The sequence below is a fragment of the Oryx dammah genome, unplaced genomic scaffold (assembly GCF_014754425.2).
Source record: "Oryx dammah isolate SB20612 unplaced genomic scaffold, SCBI_Odam_1.1 HiC_scaffold_25, whole genome shotgun sequence".
Taxonomy (NCBI): domain Eukaryota; kingdom Metazoa; phylum Chordata; class Mammalia; order Artiodactyla; family Bovidae; genus Oryx; species Oryx dammah.
In genome coordinates, this window is record NW_024070209.1 from 99,094,983 (window position 1) to 99,115,050 (window position 20,068).

Below are 20,068 nucleotides of genomic sequence, written 5' to 3' on the forward strand. Positions count from 1 at the left end.
GAAAAACAGATATGTGCACCCCAATGTCCATAGCGGCACTATTTACAACAGTCAAGTCGGAGAAGCAACTCAAGCACCCACCAACAGATGAATGGATTAGGAAGATATGGTATACATACGCAATGGAATATTGTGTGTTAGTCTCTTAGTCGTGTCCAACTCTTTGCGACCCCACGGACTGTGACTTGCCAGGCCCCTCTGTCCATGGGATTCTCCAGCCTAGAATACTGGAGTGGGTTGCCATTTCCTTCTCCAGGGGATCTTCCCGACCCAGGGATTAAAACTGGGTCTCCTACATTGCAGGCAGATTCTTTACCATCTGAGCTATGTATTGGAACACTAATGGAATATTACTCAGCCATAAAAAAGAATGAAATACTTCCATCTGGCAACGTGAATGGACACAGGAACTATTATGCTTAGTGAAATAAGTCAGATAGAGAAAGACAAATACTGTAAGAGATCAAGTACAGGTGGAATCTAAGAAAAAAATATTACAAATGATTATCAGACTCACAGATATAGAAAACAAACGTGATTATCAAAAGGGAGAGGGACAAATTACAGGTATGAGATTAACAATTCAAACTACTGTATTTATAATAGATAAGCCACAAGGATATACTGTATAGCACAGGGAAATATAGCCAACACCTGAAACTAACATAATATTATAAAACAACTACTGTTGTCCATTCAATAAGTCATGTCCGATTCTTTGAGACCCCATGGACTGCAGCATGCTACGCTCCTCTGTCCTTCATTATCTTCTGGAGTTTGCTCAAATTCATTTCTGTTGAGTCCATTGATGCTATCTATCGAACTCATCAACTACACTTCGATCTTCACAAACCCCACCATTCTTGCCCTAACTTGGCGCTACTTTCCAGTTTGAAACATACCAACATTCTTTATTGTCTACACTTGGCCCAATTCACATATTTATTACCAAGATTTAGGTTCCCTTGTGGGAACCTCTGATCATACTTTTTATTTTTTGAGTCGGGGACAGGGGGTCCATAATTTTTTTTACCCAATTATCAAAGGAGTTCATGAATTAAAAAGGCGTGTGAACCACTAATCTATAGGGGTCTTTCTAAAACTCTCCACTGTTTTTTTTCAGAATATATTTTAAAGTAGCACTAAGTATGGTGCCCTTTTTGAGCCGTGTGTGTGTGTGTGTGTGTGTGTCTTTCAGTTGCTCAGTTGTGTCTGACTCTTTGTGACCCCATAGACTATAGCACACCAGGCTTCCCTGTCCTTCACTATCTCCTGGAGTTTGCTCAAACTAATGTCCATGGCGTCAGTGATGCCATCCAACTATTTCATCCTCTGTTGCCCCCTTCTCTCCTGCCTTCAATCTTTCCCAGTATCAGGGTCTTTTCCAATGTTTTATTGCATTGCTTTTCTCCTAAATAATAATAGAATTCCTAAATTTGTTTCTCTCTTTTAATTCATATTTTGGTTAACACACACAAACAAGAAAGAGTCTATTAGCGACAAGCCGCGTAATCGATTTGAAAGTTCAAACAAGAATGTCTGAAAAGCCTAAAGTCCTCCACAAATACCAACGATTGTTATGCTGGTATTAGCTCCTCAGATTTCTTGGAGGTGCCTTGATAAATATAATGTCATGAATCTCTAAGATGACCTGAGGTCCACACAGGACAAAACTACCTTCTGCCAGATGAAGAGATGGCTTGGCCTGTGTGCTTGGCAAACTTACCACACCAGGCCAAGAGCACAACAGGAGAAGGGCCTTGTTCCAACACAACCAAGGCAACTTTTGTCTGGTTGCTTGTTTTGCTTTGTTTTACTGAAACTTTTTTTTTTTTTTAAAGATAAAGGAAAAACAGAGAACCATTCAAATGCCAACACGAAGAAAGGTTGGAGTTGTCTCTCTGTCCTACCCTCTGTCTAGTCGCTGGTTCCAGGTCAGTTTCTTTGCATCTCGACGTCCTTTATTGGTTTCCTGCCTCTGTGACTTGAAGGCTTAACCTGATTTCACTTCCTCGACACACTTCGCTCCTCTGTGTATCTGTGAAGCCATGGTGGTGTCACTCAGACCTGCTTCCTTTATCCCCTTCTCTGTTCCTCGGTAAACACTTCCCTAGCGCAGGTATCAATAGTAACATTTCCAAAGTGATTTCCTTATTACCTGAGATTTCTTAGTTTCTTAAGACCTTTAGGGACTTAAAACCCAATTTACCAACGTCTCATCTCCCCTCCGTTATTAGTCCAGCTGCCACACTCTTCCTCTTTGTCGGCGGCCTCTTAACGCCCTTCCTGACCATATGCTTCGGCTTCCGCTTTTTACTGCGCTCCCCAGCACACGTATTAGCCAGTCCCCAGCTACCCTGTAAAATCCGTGCCCTTCCAATACACAGTAACCCCCCTCCGTTTAAACAGTAGCCTCCCCACCTACGCGCACTCCATCTGTTCCCCTGATGCAACCAACTCAAAAGCCCTTTTAACTCTTTCAGTTACCTAGAGTTTTATCATGTCTCACTCTGCTAGGACTATGGAAAAAAACAATGACAACCCACCACCAAGGAAATTCCCAGGTAGACCCCGCTGCCCCCCTCCCCTGCCATTTCTAAAAAATTCTCTACTTCATTCACAAACCTTCCTCAGAAAAGAGTCAGAAAATCCCCAGGGCAGGCAGGTTCTTTCATCTCTTTTATAAATGAGGAGTACCAAGGTGGAGCATCCCCTGATTTATTTTGGAGAAATGATCCAACTTGGTGAAAACTGAATATAGCTTAGTTCTGAAACAAGGATCAGAATGTCATCATTAAACACGCACGTATGTGTGTGTGTACACACACACACACAGCCCACATAAGCAGATCAATGCTTCCTGACAATCCATCCATCATGACTGTGGAATATTTTACTCATAAGAACTGGAGGCAAGCCTGTCGGAGGTGCCCCAGGACCACCTAACTGGAAGTGTCTGTTACCCTCCTTCCTCTGAACTCCCCAGAATCTCTAATAATGTTTCTGCTTTGGCTAGATGATTATTTTCTGTTGTTTAGTTGCTAATTCGTGTCTGACTCTCTTGCGACTCCATGGACTATAGCCCACCAGGCTCCTCTGTTCAGGGGATTTCCCAGGCAAGACTATTGCAGTGGACTGCCATTTCATTTCCTTCTCCAGGGGATCTTTCGGACCCAGGGATTGAACTCAGATCTCCTCCACTGGCAGGCGGATTCTTTACCAGTGAGTCACCAGGGAAGCCCATAATTGCTTTAATAAGCATATCAACTCATAATTGTTTCACAATGCCCATACGCTGTAATCCCAAAATACAACTTGGTGACCGCTACATGTAAACTACGGAAGAAACTGAGATAAAGAAGAACATGGATAAAATCCAGCCTGGAGAACGGAAGAAAACAGACTCCAGAGGGAAGGAACTGGTCTATCTTTTGTGAAAGAAGCATTATGTCTCGGGCAGTTTTCTGAAAAGAAAAATCTTGGCCATCAGTATGCAAAAGCCTTCGTATATCTACAGTCTGTCTCTGACCCACTAAAAAGATAAAGCAACATTTAGAAGCAGCAAAATATCGTCACATATCACGTTCTGCAAGACCACAGTGGAAAGACAGGGCTGTCTTACTCTCATCCCAGGATTCAGCTGCTTTGAATTAATACCCACTGTTGAACTCCAGGCCCAGGAATGTGCCATTGTTCTGACTAAGATTTACTATGGAAATCTATTTTTGTTTCATAAGCTGTGATGTTTACTTTGCACTGGAACTTCAAGAGTCTCTCTCAAACACCAGGGCTGAGTCAGTTACTCATTATCACAAATATGCTTTTAAAAATAAAGTATTTTCAAAAACTTATTTGGAGAAACTGCTAAATAACTAGAAATTTTCGAGAGTGCATCTCCTCATGCCTAAGGCTGCATGAAGACTAGAAGCATCACCATTTCCTAGCTCTTTGTAAGTCTGTCTAAAAATAGCAACTATTATCTTAAAGAGGTACAGTATTTCCAGCCTCGGCAAGACCATCAGCAATTTCTTTTCATTCAATTTCCCATTCTAAGAATAAAAGATAAAGCATCTTGTGGCAACATTACTGTGGGGCAGAGAGACGTTCAGAGGATTCTTTTTTTTGACGAGTTACAGAATTTTTTTTCAGAGTTACAGAATTTAGAGATAATATTCTAAAAAAGTCCAGAATGACCACAATTGCCTCAGGCCATAAGTCACAGAGATCTTTAAATAAGAGCTACACCACTTTCACTGTCAGTCAGAAAGACTTGAGCTTGAACTTTGAATTTCTTTAACAAATCCTTGGGAATCTCCCCAAATAAATCCAAATGGGCCCAAGTATGTATCACTTAAGTGTGACTTCACTGCTTGGCAATTCTTAACATCGTCTTATTGACATCTGCTTCAAAGGTCAGAGTTACAGTTTCTAAATAAAGGAAACCATATTTTAGAAACCAAGCTGCAGCCCAATGCTTCTAAATCCTAATGGGTTTAAAGACAAAAATACTATAATCCATTTAGTTAGTTAAATTTAGATGATCAGCATGGCCAAAATGTGCAGCTACTTCCTGTTCAATTCATTAAGAAAAGAACATTGCTGGCTGAGTCTCAGTCATAAATAGAGAAGATGAGCTGTACCAAGGGATGTGTTTACTTTCATTTGGGGAACGCCATAGATTTTCTTACTATGTTACACCCTACATCTTTTACCAGGACTTCTTATGGCTTTTGACCTTTTAACAAAATGAGCAAATACAGACTGGTTCTATTCATATACATCAATTCAGTTCGGTCGCTCAGCCGTGTCCGACTCTTTGTCCGACTCTTTGTCCGACTGCAGCATGCCAGGCTTCCCTGTCCATCACCAACTCCCAGAGTTTACTCAAACTCATGTCCATTGAGTTGGTGATGCCTGCCAACCATCTCATCCTCTGTCGTCCCCTTCTCCTCCCACCTTCAATCTTTCCCAGCATCAGGGTCTTTTCCAGTGAGTCAGCTCTTCACATCAGGTGGCCAAAGTATTGGAGTTTCAGCTTCAGCATCAGTCCTTCCAATGAATATTCAGGGTTGATTTCTTTTAGGATCGACAAGTTTGATGCCCATACCCTAACTCATATACATAATGAAATGTAACACGGCTTCTCTTGTGGCTCAAGGGCTCCAGAGCATGCCCATTCAGTAGCTGTGGAATGAGGGGTCTTGGGCTTTCCGGGTGGCACTAGTGGTAAGCAACCCGCCTGCCAATGCAGGAGAGGCAGCTTGGATCCCTGGATCGGGAATTTCCCGGGGAGAAGGGCGTGGCAACCCACTCCAGTCTCCATGCCTGGAGAATCCCATGGAGAGGGGGAGCCTGGCAGGCTATGGCCTATAGGGTCACAAAGAGTCGGACGTGACTGAAGCGACCGAGCATGCACGTGTGGGGGAATCTTAGTTCCCGGACCAGGGATCGAACCTGTGTCCCCTGCAGTGGCAGGCAGATTCATAACCGCTGGACCACCAGGGAAGTCTCATGAGATATATTAATTTTTTGAACATGTCCTCGGACTTCTCAGAACTGTATCCACTGCTATTCCTTAAATGACAAACTATTTATTGCAGAAGAACCCAGAGCTTTGAAAAGTCATTTTTTTCCCTTGGGTTGAAGTATGTAATGTAACAACTTAGAAAGGGCCTGTTTGATTACCAAAAATTGGGGGAACACAGTGTAGAGGGTTTCATCAGTCATAGTTCCAACAGCAGTAAGCATCTTCTGGAGAAGCTGGACTTGCAGTATTTTCTTTCATCATCATCATGTCGTTGTTCAGGTGTTCAGTCGTGTCCATCTCTTCCAGACCCCATGGACGGCAGCACACCAGGCTCCTCTGTGCTCCACTGTCTCCCAGGGTTTGCTCCAATTCATGTCCTTTGAGTCAGTGACGCTATCTAACCATCTCATCCTCTGCCCCTCTCTTCTGTTGCCTTCAATTTTTGCCAGCATCAGGGTCTTTTCCAATGAGTTGTCTCTTTTCATCAGGTGGCCGGATTATTGGAGCTTTAGTTTCAGCATCAGTCCTTCCAGTGAATATTCGGGGTTGACTTCCTTCAGGATCAACACGTTTGATCTCGTTGCAGTTCAAGGTACTCTCAGCATGGTGAGAAATCAATTGTATTTTAGGCCAGGTGGAAAAGGGAAGCTAAATCAAGATTGTATTCTGAATTTACTATTCTGCACCACAGCTAAGGCTGCCCATATTTATTATTCAATAGCCAGCAACTTGCAGCAGCTCCACTTAGGGGGCAGATGGCCTAACCATCAGCCCCGGAAACCAGCATACAGCATTCCAAAAGGGCACACAGCCTGGACTGGAGGCACAGCAAGAATGCAGCAGGGCACCTGGCTCTCGCCTCACGCTTCTGCAAGCTTCCTGAGCTGCTGACTTCATGTCATAGATAAAATGAAACACATTAGTTTTATAATCTGGGCTATCTGACTTCTCTCCATCTTCATCACTGCTTTTTTTTTTCACCTGGTAACAAAAATATGCTTGTGGTAGCTAATTCAAATTTATAAAATTGCACGGTTTAGAAAGTAAAAGTCCCTGCACATCCCATTTTCTGATAATCACCGGTAACACTGACAACAGGACCTCAGGTGACATGGAGGGGAGGTAGAGCAGCCTTGGGAACTTTCTGGTGAAAGTTCCAAGAACACAGCAGCAAGGGCATCACTAAATGAATGATACCGCCATGCTACAATGATCGCCAGTCAACAGCTGGCAAAGTTGGTGTGTCTCAGAGTCATCAGCAGCTCCGGCGATTGGAGCACCTTGCCTTCTGGATGTGGCCAGGTTAATGGGAAGAAATGCACATGTTTTCATGGCATACAAGGATATTCTAGCCCATGTTTTAGGTTGGTTGGTTGGTCTGGCTGTGCTGGGTCTTCAAGGCTGTGCGGGCTCTTTTCTAGCTGCAGCGAGCGGGGGCTGCCCTTCGTTGCAGCGTGCGGGCTTCTCGTTGCTGTGGCTTCTCTTGTTGCAGAGCTTTAGGGCATGTGAACTCAGTGGTTGTGGCTCAGTTGCTCTGTGGCACGCGGGATCTTCCCAGACCGGGGACAGAGTCCGCGTCTCTTGCATTGGCAGGTGGATTCTTTACCACTGAGCCACCAGGGACGCCCTAGGTATTTTATTTTTTAAATTTACTAATTTTGCTGCACCACCCGGCATCTTAGTGCCCTGACCAGGGATCAAACCCATGCCCCCTATGGTGGAAGCACAGAGTCTTAACCACTGGACCATCAGGGAAGTTCCAACAGGTATTTCCGAGATCAGAAAAATAGCACTCTTTTAAGAATCCCTGAAACTTCTAACAGCTAGACTGAATTTCTCTAAGATTTGTTAATGATCAGAAGCAAAACTGATTTCACTCTAGTCTTTGACTTAGCAATTCTACTTCTGGGAATTTATCCTAATGAAATAATCTTCAATGTTCATAAAGAAATCCACAAAGTATTGTTTATCATAGCTAATAATTTGAGACAAATGTCCAGTAATGTAATTGATTAATTATATGTCATACTATTGTGTAGCACCCTGTTTATTTAACCTATTGTATATACATCATGTGAAATGCCAGGCTGGAGGAAGTATAAGCTGGAATCAAGATTGCCAGGAGAAATACCAATAACCTCAGGTATGCAGATGACATCACCCTCATGGCAGAAGGCAAAGAGGAACTAAAGAGCCTCTGGATGAAGGTTAAAGAGGAATGTGAAAAAGCTGGCTTAAAACTCAACATTCAAAAAATGAAGGTCATGGCATCCAGTCCCATCATTTCATGGCAAATAGATGGGGAAACAATGGAAACAGTAACAGACTTAATTTTCTTGGGCTCCTAAATCACTGCAGATGGTGACTGCAGCCATGAAATTAAGACGCTTGTTCCTTGGAAGAAAAGATGTGACAAACCTAGGCAGCATATTAAAAAGCAGAGACATTACTTTGCCAGCAAAGGTCTGTGTAGTCAAAGCTATGGTGTTTCCAGTAGTCAAGTATGGATATGAAAGTTGGACCATAAAGAAAGCTGAGCACCAAAGAATTGATGCTTTTGAACTGTGGTGCTGGAGAACACTGTTGAGAGTCTCTTGGACTGCAAGGAGATCCAACCAATCAATCCTGAATATTCATTGGAAGGACTGATGCTAAAGCTGAAGCCCCAATATTTTGGCCACCTGCTGCAAAGTGGCGACTTATTGGAAAAGACTCTGGTGCTGGGAAAGATTGAAGGCAGGAAGGAAAGGGGGCGACAGAGGATGAGATGGTTGGATGCATCACTGACACAATGAACCTGAGTTTGAGCAAGCTCCAGAAGATGGTGAACGACAGGGAAGCCTGGCGTGCTGCAATCCACAAGGTTGCAAAGAATCAGACACGACTGAGCAGCTCAACAACAAGAAAATTGTGTGGCTTGGAAGAAAAAATAATTTGAAAGAGTACTGAGTAAGGAAAAGTGAAAGCTATATATGATTTAATTTGTTTAAGTTTCCAAAGCAGTATTTACAAAATACCTTCATTATTATTAAAAAAAAAAAAAACCATCACTAATGATCACTTTTAAAAGCTTAGTGAAAGAGGCAAATTCTATGCAGAATTCCAGAAACAGTGAAAGACTGAAGCAGTATGGCTTGTCTTTGAGCTACACACACACACTGCTCTGAGAGGTATAGTAGGAAGGGCATTAACAAAGGAAAAGAAGGCGCTCTCTATCTGGAGTAATGTTGTTGTATGATAGATGGCATTGTTTCCATTTCCCAGCAAACTGTTGCATCTAGAAAACATTTTCAGTTCAAGACTAGGAATGCATTTAAAAATTCCTATTCAGACAGAGTGCTGTGAGTTTTTGTTGGAGGCTTCCAGACCAGGGACTTGCCAAAACAATGAGCCTGTCTTTCTTTGATAAATTATAAGGCCAGCTAAAATACAGAACCGAGAAAAACTTCAAAATAAGTTAACCAAAGAAATATGCCTGAAGTATTCCAGCAATTTCCTGATTTTTTTTTTTTAAACAGGCTTACAACTTCTAGCCCCAGTATTGTAGGTTACTTTGGTACCCAGTCACTGAAATAGAAAGGAAAGAACATGGAAAGATGGCAAATGAGACCAGCATCTCAATCTCTCATGGGCCATTCACTTGCTAAACAGTTTTTAAGAAAAGGCTTCTGTTTCCCTACACCCCAGTTGCCTTATTTAAAAAGGAGAATAAGAAGGTGAGCTATAATTTCTGCTGGAAGAGAAGCCACTGCTGATATAATTTGTCTTGATGCTGGCATACCTCCAAGGTAAGCTGGTGAAAACAAATGTGGTATGAGCTCAGAGATCTTGGTCAAATATAAACCATGGTCTCCAAGACTTGGTCCCCTCCTCCTCCCTGGTTTCTAACACATTATATTTGGCAAGGGTCTTGAGTTTTTAGTTACAGTAGATTGACATTGATTATCTCTTTCTCTTCCCTTTTCCCCCTTAATGAATAACATCACCCTAAAATATGCCACTCATGAGGTTCCATATATGCGCAGCTGATGAGAACAGCTGAGATTCTGGAAAGTTAAAGACTTAACTGTATGATGATAAACAATGATCATTGTTCTCTGTGGCTGTGGCATTAAAGTGAGGAACAAATATACTGAAAGCACTCTGGAATGCAGTTCTACAAAAGATACATTCCGTAGAAGAGTGAAAAAAATTAGTCATGTTATATACCCCAGGGAAAGAAATGAAATACCATGAAATCTGAGATACACACACACACACACACACACACACACACACTGAAATATTACTTAGCCATGAAAAACAATGAAATAATGCCATTTGTAGCAACATGGATGAATCTAGAGATAATCACAGTAAGTGGAGTCAGAGAAAGACAAATACCATATAATATAACTTACGTGTGGAATATTTTTAAAAATGATACAAATAAACTTATCTACAAAACAAAAATAGACTCGCAAACATAGTAAACAAACTTATGGTTACCAAAGGAAAAATGTGAGGGGGATAAATGTGAGGAATTTGGGGTTAACAGATACATACTACTATATATAAAATAAACAATGATGACTAACTATGTAGCACAGGGAACTATATTCAATCCCTTGTAATAACTTGTAATGGAATAGAATCTGGAAAAGTACATGTATATACATATATATGGGCTTTCCTGGTAGCTCAGCTGGCAAAGAATCTGCCTGCAATGCAGGAGACCCCAGTTTGATTTCTGGGTCAGGAAGATCCACTGGAGAAGGGATAGACTACCCACTCCAGTATTCTTGGGCTTCCCTGGTGGCTCAGCTGGTAAAGAATCTGTCTGCAATGTGAGAGATGTGGGTTCTATCCCTGGGTTGGGAAGATCCCCTGGAGAAGGGAACAGCTAGCCACTCCAGTACTCTGGATTGGAGAATCCTATGGACTGTATAGTTCGTGGAGTTGCAAAGAGTTGGACATGACCAAGCGACATTCACTTTCACACACACACACACATACATACATATATAGACATACATATGTATCACTGAATCACTTTGCTGTGTACATGAAACATTATTAAAAAACTATACTTCAATTAAAAAAAAAAAAGAAATCTGAGGTGTTTGGTGAGCAGCTGTTCATCCTCATTACCCAAGTCACAATAGATATTTTCTCTAGGATTCCCAGAGGAAAAAGTCCATCCCTGCTGAAGATATGTTCATACAAAAAAAAGTGATAATATTAATAATCATAAAAGCACAAGGAAATAAACCACTGTGAGAGCTGATATAATAGGGAGGGAGAAAAACTAGCACCATAAAAACTTGAGCTAAGGGACTTCCCTGCTGGTCCATTGGTTAAGACTGCACTCCAATGCAGGGGCCCGGGTTTGATCCCTGGTTGGGGAACTAAGATCCCACATGCTGAGTGGTGCCGTCAAATAAATAAAGTTATTGTTTTTTTAAAAAAATCTCGAGCTAAAAGAACAATTTAAAGAAAATACAAGAGAAGAACATTTAAAAATGATTAAAGAAATAAAAGAATCAAAAGAAATCATAAGAAAAGGAGAGACACAGAATGAAAAGTTTCATACACATCTGAGTCCCAGAACTGACAATTAGAGAGAATGAAAAGACAGGTATATTTGCAGAGTTAGCACCTGAGAATTTTCCTACACAGATGAAAGAAACAAATCCCCAATGAATCCCAAGCAGAGTAAATGAGAATCAAAAAGTCTGTACTTTGAAATAACACAGGGATGTCGAAACACCAAGAGAACACCAAAAGCAAAGATAAGGTCTTAACAGATAGGGTGAAGAGTCAAATACCCACAAAAAGATTATTATTAAGTAGTTAGTCAACTTCCCAAGAGGAACAATCAAGGAAAAAAGACAATGGAATGAGGTTTTCAAAATGATTAGAGAAAATCATTGTCAGCTTAGAATTCTATACTAACTAAACTATCATATTAGAGTGAGGACACAATAAAAACATTTCAGACAAATAAACAACTTATGATTCACAAGTGAAAAGAAAGTGTTAGCTGTAGTCACTCAGTCGTGTTCTACTCTTTGCAACCCCATGGATTGTAGCCCATCAGGCCCTTCTGTCCATGGAACTCTCCAGGCAAGAATACTGGAGTGGGTTGCCACACTCTTCTCCAGGGGATCTTCCCATCCCAGGGATCGAACCTGGGTCTCCTGCATCACAGACAGATTCTTTACCATTTTACCAAGCCCACATACCCTTATGGAAAAAAATAAAAAACAACATCACTCAGGAAGGAGGAAATTTAATTTAAAACATGTAAAATTTAAAATATTTTTAAAATATTTAATATAAATTTAAAATGTTCCCTGAGAAGGGAATAATATGCAAGAAGGAACAACATTAAGCCTGCCTGAGCACATGTCTATGGCTGTGTGGATAGATGGCGAAGACATGGCTGCCCTCTCTAGATCATCCCTGGGGCCCAGCTCTCCTGATTGGACCCCTTGTATACACTGAGGCTTCACATCGATTGCTATTTATCATGTATTCCCAACCCACTATCCCTGGCCAAGTTCTGTACACAAGAACAGTGGTTAACAACAAAGAGCTCATTTACTATATAATCCAGGAGTGAAATCATATGGTACACTGGCAGGAATGCTTAATTCAAAAAGAATCATTGAAATATGCTTCAGTCTCAGCTCTCCCATATCCACCAAGGCCACTTTAGGTTAATAGCAATTTAACATTGATAGCCTTTTTACCTTTTTTTTTTAATCTATAGAGGGATAAAAGAATTATGGTAAGGACTGAAATCCGTTAAGAAAAAAATAGTACATGTTCCCAGTGTAAAGTTTTTGAGAAATTGGTTCAATAGCATTTTACATGGATCACTCCTTCTCCCATTTTACTCTTGATATCCTTCACAATCTGTTCTCACATCATCTCTCCAGGAGACCCTACTCAGCCCCCTGTTCTGTTAATATCATCAGCATGCTACCCTCAGTGCCTGGGATGAAATTCTTTTCATCTCAGAGGCTCCCTCTCTGCTTTATCTATTCAGTTTCTACCAATCCATCATACTCAAGTCCTGATTCTGCCTTCAGCTCTATCCCAACAATCTTTAATCCATGTAGGGCTTTTCCAGATGCTGAATCTATGAGCAACTTTTGAGCTCCTAGTATCTGCTGGTCACCGGACCAGGTAATTCCACATATGATGTACCTCATTATTTTTTAATTATTTGGCTACACCAGGTCTTAGCTGAGGCACATGGGATCTTTTAATTGTGGCACGCAGAATCTTTATTTTTAGTGTGGCATATGAATCCTTAGTTCTGACCAGTTTTTCTGACTAGTGATGGAACCCAGCTGGACCCCTGCATTGGGAACATGGAATCTGAGCCACTGGACCACCAGGGAAGTCCCTCAATAATTTTTTAACTACTGCTGCTCTGAATATTTTCACCATGGGCAGCTTTGCATATATAAACATTATCTTATTCTGTAACTGAGTTTTCCTTATCTCTCCATCTCTTTGTTATCTGCTAACCAAGGCCCTTATGAAAGATATTCCTTTATAACCTTACTGATGCTCCAAACTATTGGTCCAATAAATGCTCTAGCAAATGCCTTGGATGTTTAAAATACACTTAATCAGGGACTTCCCTGGCAGTCCACTGGTTAAGACCTTGTGCTCCCACTGCAGGGAGTGTATTCAATCCCTGGCTGGGGAACTAAGTTCCGACATGCTGTGTGGCATGGCCAAACACAACAATAAGAAGATAAAATAAAATATACTTAATTGATTCACAGCAGGTTGAAGGGAGAAGAACTAAGAAGAGAAGAGTCTGAAGCAATCAAAAGAACCCCAGCAGGGAAAATACAAATGATAATAGTGTCTACCAATGAATCTGCATCCAAACATGGGCTCTGTTTTCCTCCATCATGTACCACTGAAACCTCTCAGCCAGCCCTTGAAGTGTATAATATTATCCTTATTTTATAGAGTAGGAAACAGGCTCAGAGATGAAGTAAACTGCATCACACCAGACCATTATCAAATGACAGAAACAAGATAAGAACACTTATCTGTGTGGCATCAAGACATAGCTCCTGGCCAAGTCAGACCATTTACTACTAGCAAAATTTAAAACATTTTATTAAATGACTTGCCATACAAAAGCCTTTAGAACAGCAAAGGGCACGATGGAAATGCCAAGAATTGAAGCTACACACACCCCCTGCCCAAATAAGTAAATACCATTTTTATTTAAATTCATTTTAGTTTATATTCATGTTCATATAGTCATATGAGTGTTTGTATTCACTTTATGTTTTATTCAATTCATTTTTATTTTCAGATCTAGGGTATGGGAATGAACTATCATCCTCATCCTATTGCTATTTTGAACATTTACTTAGAGGCTTGCTGTTAGGAGTACTAAAGCAAAGCTAAGATAGATCTTCATGTTAGCATTTTCATGTAAATCACATAATGTATACTGGAAATATTTCACTGAAGAGGCTCTTAAAAGTATTTATTCTTTTTTTTTTTGGCGGGGGGGGGGGGCATGCCACACAGCATCCAGGATCTTCCCAAACCAGGAAGGACCAGGAATCGAACCCATGCCCTTTGCAGTGGAAGTGCAGAATTCTTACTTTGGGCAGCACCTCCACCCCCAACATTTCTGATACTCTGAGATTTTGACATTTTGATTTTCCTGTTTCTTTTTAAACATTTACCCAAACTCCATTTGCTGTGCAAAAACCACTTATTTTCAAAGCAAATAAGCAAAAATTAAGGTCAACAACATAGAGACCGTAGTAATCACTAGCAAATGAACTAAAACTGGGAGCTGAATGCAACTTTAAGAGTATCTGGTATGTGAAACATTTAACCATAGTAAATAATTTTATGTTCTGACATTCCTATCACAAATTCAATTTTTAAATATTGAGTGTAGCCTTAAAAAAAAACTTCATCATGCTAATATTCATTTATGACATAGATAAAAGTTGTATCCCATTTCCAAATATAAATACATGTATTCTATATTTAATAATTTGGAGCAATTCCCATTAAATTCCATTTCCCATGGGAAGCATCAAAAGAAGAAAACACATCCATTATTACTCAGGACAAATATTAAGCATCAAAACAATGGAAACTGATGTTTGTTCAATACAGGCACACTGAGAAGTAAAATAAACAAAACATACTCTACAGATATGACTGCTTACAGGACAGATGTAAACACGAGGGTAATGGAAGTGACTTTTTTGGGCATCTTTGATTTGAACATTGATCCTCTTTTAAAGAATAGTTACAGCAACAACATCCATTTTAAATTCTATACATTTTCTCTTGTTGCAAACAAAACAATTTTTAAAGTAAAAGATCAAGCTGCTGTTGCAAAATTTGTTTCCTGCATTCATGCTAACCACTTCCTCTTTTGGAAAAAAAAAATTGTTTTCTAAATTGTTACAGTGAACAACCCCTTCAGATAACCAGGCAGACATTTGTTCTAAAGCAAATTTGGGGAAAGCACTAAAGATATTCACATGTTTAATAAAGATGTCAACCTCGTAGTTACAGCGAGGGAGAGAAAAAAATTTAATAGTACAATTCCTTATACGTACAACGACTAAAGTAGTCATCTTGCTAGAGAATGTTTCCCCAAATGGTAAAAAAATTTAACACTCTGCTACTCAGCTGGCTTCAGTTAGAACAACTTTGCCCTGTTTGTGATTCACAGAGCCAGCATCCCTGATTCCAACTGAGGGCAACCTCCTAAACTAGCAAATTTAATTTGCTTTATTAAGATAAGTATCAAACTGATAATCAGTCAAAGTAAACTCCTTCATTCTTGCTTAGTACTGACATAGATTCTTTACTAAAACTGTATTTTTCCCTTTAAGAGATTCTATTTTGTAATATATGACACATAAAAACAGTACCTGTATATTTTATTATAATTAGAAACATGAAGTTTTATCACATATTTCTTAGAATTCTACCTTAATTCATAGATGACTCAGTGTCTTATTCTATAATACTTCATGGTAGGGGCATCGATGAAGAATTTAAAAGCTAATAATGTTCAAAATCAAATATTTTTAGAAGCTGTAATATCACACAAAAATGGAGGCAAGCTCCCTAAGAAATGGAGACACTGTTCTAAGGGTTCACAGTCAGCATTTTAATCTAATATAACTTTAAAAACATTTTCTTAAATCAGGTGATACAAGAAAACTCACGATTCGGCCAAATAAGGCAACTTCTCACATGGTATACAGAATTCTTCTGGTTAGTCAACACTCAGAATTGCAATGAATTTGAATTAAGAAGCCAAGCTAACCATTAGATGGCAAACAACTGCCTAGAAAATGAAGCCGTTGGCAGTCAAAGCATCAGATGAGTCAAACGACACTAGACCTATATAGGAAGAGGAGAAATGGGTGCCGGAGTTTAAAAACCATACCTCGAACTCACTAACCATTTCTGCAGCTACTTGTAACCAAACGAACTGCAGTTTCTGTTAAACAATATCCTATTTTGCATTTAGAAATTATGTAAGAGCCAACAGTCACAAGGCGAGGGCGAGTTGGAGAAAGGGAATTATTCATTGCCTGACATGGATGAACTCAGTTTAATGCATGCATTCAGAAAACACTGTGCTCTCTGTTAGGAAATATTAGTGCACATCCCATTCATTTTGATAACCTTTTCCTTTTCATTCCAGCGCCGCCCTAGCCAGCTGCAGCATTATCAGGAAGCAGAGATTAGGCACCGCTTCTCCTCCACGTCTGTCTAGCGTGTTATTATTCCAACGCACAGGGACAGATGAAACCCGACTTTAATGTGTTGGTCACCAGAATGGCATTCAAGAAGTACTTAGGGGACACGTGGGAAAACTCACCATATAGTCCCTGAATATTAGGAAGAGAGTGAAAGGTGAATTCCTTGCAGTCAAGGAGGCAGTGATTCCATCATGGTATCTGGGTCAACCCCACACCTGGCCAGGATGTAGGCCACAGATAATGGCTGAGGGGATGAATCAATGGATGGGAACAGTTCACAGCTCAGGAATTTTGTCAACAAAGGGAGATGCTACTAACACAACAATATAAAGCAATCATCCTCCAATTAAAAAAATAAATTTAAAAAGTGTTAACCCCCCCCCTCCTAAAAAAATACGACACAAATGAACTTATCTGTGAAACAGAAACAGACTCACAGGCTTAGAAAACAGACTTGCGGCTGCCAAGAGGGAGGGAGAGTGAGGCAGGGATGGACTGGGAGGCTGGGCTTAGCAGATGCAAACTACTACATAGAGAATGGCTGAACAACGAGGTTCTACTGTATGTATTCAGTACCCTGCCATAAAGCAGATGAAAAAGAATGCACATATATGTACAACTGAATCATTTTGCTCTACACTAAAAGTTAACACACTATTAGTTCAGTTCAGTTCAGCCGCTCAGTTGTGTCTGACTCTTTGCGACCCCACAGACCGCAGCACACCAGGCCTCCCTGTCCATCACCAGCTCTCGGAGTTTACTCAAACTCATGTCCATTGAGTCGGTGATGCCTTCCAACTATCTCATCTTCTGTCGTCTCCTTCTACTCCCGCCCTCAGTCTTTTCCAACACATTATTAACCAACTATATATCCATAAAACAAATTTAAACAAGCTTTTTAAAAATGAGAATAAGACCATGAAATGCTGATTCCATTAGAATTCCCTTAAATTAAAAAAAAAAAGAAAAGAAAAAGGTATGGAGCAAGTCATCTGGGGGCCTACGTTTACATAGAAAAAGACAAATTTGGAGTTTAGTTCTACACCAAATTTAGAACTATACCAAATGGAAGGAAACTGCAAGAAAGACATTACTAGAAACATTTTTATGAAAATAAATTAATGGCTACTTAGAATTCTTATTCTCCACGAGTAATCTCCAAACTGCATAAAAGCTTGAAATACTGACTCCATTAAAAGTAGTCTTGGGACTTCCCTGGTGGTCCAGTGGCTACAGCTCTCTGCTCCCAACACAGGGGGCCCGGTTTCCATCCTTGGTCAGAGAACTAGATCCTGCATGCTGCAACTAAGAGTTTGCACGCTGCAACTGAAAGATCAAAGACCCCACTTGCTGCAACTAAGATCCAGAATGGTCAAATAAATAAATATTTTTTTAAAAGTCTCCTGCCCACTTCTTTATACACTGTACTCTACCACCATCCACACCCCCCACAAATAGAGAATACATGAAGAGCTTGATTGCTCACGGGGACCATGAACAATAGTCCTTTGGCCCCATGTCCACTCTGACGGCACTGGTCCTGAGCTTCTGAGAGAAGCGGCCACGGAGAGCTGGGCTCTCTGTACTTCTAAGCCTAACCCTTAAAAATGTGTGACTTGGAAATGATAATATTCCAGTTGTCTAGGCTTTTCCCATCACACAACAATATTTCAATAGTAGTGATGAAAATTTTAACAGGTCAACCACATAGTAATTAAAAGTATAGCAAAAAGCTTGATTGGGGCAGGTAAAGATAACTGTATAATTATATACATACATACATATGTATATGGCTATCCAGGTGGCTCAGTGGTAAAGAATCTACCTGCCAAGCAGGAGTCACAGGTTCTATCCCTGGGTCCGGAGTTCCCAGGGATCCCTGGGTCCCCTGGAGAAGGAAGTAGCAACCCACTCCAGTATTCTTGCCTGCTCAATCCCATGGACAGAGGAGCCTGGTGGGCTACCATCCGTCGGGTCGCAAAGAGTCAGACAAAGTTCAGCAACTAAACCACCACCACCACCACCATATGCCAGAAAGAAGAGAGTCTGTTTTTAAAATGAGTTAAAGATTTGGGCATTTTACAAAAAAGGTTATTATAACTAGCAGGTAATAGCATATGAAAAGATGCTCAACATCATTTTTTATCAAAGAAATATAAAGGTAAATTAAAAACACTACCAGAATCCACTCCATACTCATTAAAAAGGCTGAAATAGAAGGACTGAGACTACCAACCCTCGGTGAGGGTGAGGAGCCGCTGCTGGAGGTGTGTCCACTGGTAAAGCCACCTTGTCAAGGTCTGACAGCACACCGCACCAAATACGCTCCTGTGGCTTAGGGTTCCACCTCGGGCACACTAGTAAGAAGGAGGAGAGCCCGCGCCTGCCAACTGAGGTGTGTACACATGTTCATACAAGCTTTGTTCTTCATTTGGCCTCAACATGGAAACAGTCCGAACATCTGCCAACCTGAGGATGGATAAACTGTACATCCGCACGATGGACGCCACACAGCAACACACACCTCCCTTACTTGCGACGAGAATATGAATCTCACAGACACCATACTGAGTTAGAGAAGCCAGACGGGAGAATACGGATGGTATAACTTGCATGAACTATAGAAACAGGCTAAATAAATATATGTCACATGTCAGGATAACAGTTATTATTATTATAATAATAACTTTGGGGTGGGGATAGGGTCCCAGGGGGACTGCTGGGGTCTTAGGAACATCCCTTACCTGGGGTCCTAGCACACAATTTCATTTATAGGCAAAACCTCATTGAGCTGTCCACATACGATGTGGCCACGCTATGGTACGTAAATCACACCTCAATAAACACCCATTCGAAAAGGTCTAGGGGGGAGCTGGTGATGGACAGGGAGGCCTGGCGTGCTGCGACTCATGGGGTCGCAAAGAGTCGGACACGACTGAGCGACTGAACTGAACTGAACTGAGGGACCTCCCTGGTGGTCCAGTGGTTAAGACGAGTAACCCAGGGGACCTGGATCGGCTTCCACATGCCAGGGAGCAGCTGAGTGTGCACACTGTAACTACTGAGCCCATGCACTCTGGAGCCCACCGCCACAACTAGAGAGTCCGTGCACCTCAAGGAAAGACCCTGTGTGCCCCAACTAAAACCCGGAACAGCCAAGTAAGCAAATAAAATATCTTTTAAAAAAGGTCTAGAGGGACACATATAGTGTGGCAAAAGTGACCACCCCTGAGGAGGGTCTGGGAAGGGGAGGGCTGGACAGCAGAGAATACTTCACCTTATTCTCAGTGCTTTAATTACTTTTTTTTTTACATGAGACTCCTGTAGCTGAGTAAGACATAATATGGTTTAATTGTTCCGTGTTCCCTTGCAGTCCTTTGACCTCTCAATATTACAAGACAGAGTAAGGATTATCTTTTCCATCTCATTAAAAGGGAGGGGAAAAGGCTGGTTTCTCTTACCTTCAACCTGAACATGTAGGTCACAGGCCACAAGATGACCTATTCCACCCTATACTGGTTCTCTGACAAACCCAGCTTTACCCATTTCAAGTCACTATAGCTCATTCCAAGTCTTCAAATTCAAAACTTTCTGACAGCAGCCTCTTGGCAAGGGATAAGAGACTGCCTAGCTCCTTGAGTTTTCATCACCAATAAAAACCATTCCATTGAACTGACTTTCTTTCCCCATCATTCTTCTAAGGGGCATGGCATGATCACGACATCCAAATATGTCCACTGGCCCAGAGATAAGACTGCCAGTGGGTTTT

At 41.0% G+C, this 20,068-nt stretch overlaps 1 protein-coding gene across 16 annotated transcripts in view; it reads right to left on the bottom strand.

The window, feature by feature from the left end:
• Nucleotides 1-20,068, bottom strand: part of FNBP1 (formin binding protein 1) — a 138,447-nt gene that overhangs the window by 32,728 nt on the left and 85,651 nt on the right. The gene's annotated exons all lie outside the window — the stretch shown is intronic.